Here is a 2,409-nt window from a genome sequence, read left to right on the forward strand (position 1 = left end):
GAGAGAGAGAGAGAGAGAGAGAGAGAGAGAGAGAGAGAGAGGCTGGAAAGTTCCAGGTTGGGGTCAGGGTATGTCAGGTAGGGACTGAGGGATGCTGGGAGAACCTGGAGGCCAAGTCTGCTTTGATATGTAAAATATGCACTTCAGTCCCTTGGCCCAGTTGAAACCAAACAGACATAACCTAGAATCACCTGGGAAGAGAGAGCATCCCAGAAAGGAATTGTTCATGTTGGGTTGGCCTGTGGGCATGTCTGTGGGGGATTATCTTCATTACGTTAACTGATGTGGGAAGACTGTTGACTTCTCTCTATAGCATTAATTTTCTACTACAAGATGTCAACCTGAATTGACTCTCAGGGGTTATTCCTGTAATGTGAGCTTTTAGGCTCAAGCCTGGACTTTGGTAGCTCCAGTAAGCAAGCTCACTCACCCATCCCCGATATGCCAATCAAGGAGCCAAGCAGGAGTGAAAATCAGAGAGAGGGGCTTGTTCTGTTGCTAAACTCCTTCCCTGTAGATGATGTAAACACTGTCTACCCACTCTTTCTACCATCCCAACCACAAACCAAGGAGCAGAGTTCTGACTGAGGAATCAACCTGTTTACTAGGCTTCCTCACAGAGCAGTGGGCATGAGCTTATGGGGCCACACTGGAGGGTCTGCACCTAGCACAGATGATGACTCCCCTGTGGATGCATAGATGGAGCCCCCTGCCCTATCTTAGCTTACAAGCAATTCTGCTAGGCTCTTAGCAACAGCTTGTGTCATCATCTGCTGCCATTGTCTGCTGCCTCCAGATGTGGGTGTATAAAAGGACTATTTACCACCCAAGTCCCAGTTCTCTCTCTCTCTTCCACATGTTCCCAGGTTCTCTCTCTCTCTCTCTCTCTCTCTCTCTCTCTCTCTCTCTCTCTCTCTCTCTCTCTCTTGTCTGTCTGCCTCTACCCCTTCTCTAGGCCCTCACTCCCTTCCCTTCCCCCAATAAGCCCCCATTATACTGCTCTGTTGCATGGCATAATTTCTCAGTGAGGTTCCCTTGGCATGAGCCTGCCAGATATCTCCCTCGTTGTATCATATTTCATAGCACCCTCGTCTTTCCCCACTTACATTCTTTAACCCTTCCCTGTCTGAGGCCACATACACCTGGTTGTAAAGGATGCCTGAATACTGACTCTCTGAAAGAGGACCCTATGGCCCTCATCCTTCTGTAGGGGAACAGTCAAGAATCCCATCACTGACTCATCATTGTCTGGGTTCTAGTGTCTCAAGATGGTCTGATAAGCTGTCAGAACTGTGTGAAACCTCTTCCTCGGAGACAAGCCTACCCTCTAGCGGACACCAGGGTGTCAGCCTTTTCCTCTCCTCAGATTCCTCAGGGAATTCTAATCATTTGGGGTCCATTGTTTCAAGTGTCTGATAGCATAAATATCTCTAAAATACATCATCTCCTGCCAGGATGACTACACAGCATGAAGTCCAAACCCACATCCTGCCTAGCCCTGTGAAACAAGCTAAAGTAGAAGTGATTTTCTCTTATGCTCCTAGCTCTCCCAAGCAGCAAGCGGGTAGCAGGGGCCTGCGGCTGGTTGTGGTGCCTGCTGCGGAGTAGGCTTGTCTCCCAGGAAGAGGATGTACACAGTTCTGACAGCTTATCAGACCCAGACAATGATGGGTCAACGATGGGATTGCTGACTACTGAGGTTCTCCTAGAGAAGGATGAGGGCCATGGGGTCCTCTTTCAGATAGTCAGTATTCAGGTATCTTTTACAACCAGGTATATGTGGTTCTCAGGGTCTCAGGGAAGGGCCTCTCCCTTTAAAAAGTCAGAACTCGATAATGATGTTGAAATAAAATACGTGCCACAGATTTGTTTGTTGGAAAAGTGGTTCCCAGCTGGTGATGGTGTTTCAGGAGGTTGTAGAACCTTTAGGAGGTGGACCCTTGCTGGAGGAAGTGTGTTTCTGGGAGCTTGAGGGTTACAGTATGAACCCCATCTCTCTCTATTCACTCGCTGGTCTAGAGATGTGAACAAGCAGGCCTGTGCTCCTGCTGCCACAGCAGCGAGCCAGCCATAGTGATCACCAAACACAGCAAAACATGATACGGTGACACAGAAAGAGGTGCAAAGCTGTCTTTGTGTTTCCTGAAGTGGAAACATTGCAGTCCTTCAGCAGGAGCCGGATTTCTTTGCTTTGTGCGAAACACAGAGAGCAAAGTAAGTACTAACAGAGAGAGAGGGAGGGAGAGAGAGGGAGTGAGAGGGGGAGAGAGGGGGAGAGAGGGTGGGGAGAGGGGTTCCTTGGCTATAAGAAATTAAGATAGAACAACCACGTTAGAGAGAGAGAGAGAGAGAGAGAGAGAGAGAGAGGAGAAAGGAAAAGAAAAGAAAAGAAAAAAGAAAAAGAAAAAA

The sequence above is a fragment of the Mus pahari genome, chromosome 5 (assembly GCF_900095145.1).
Source record: "Mus pahari chromosome 5, PAHARI_EIJ_v1.1, whole genome shotgun sequence".
In the NCBI taxonomy this organism is placed as follows: Eukaryota; Metazoa; Chordata; class Mammalia; order Rodentia; family Muridae; genus Mus; species Mus pahari.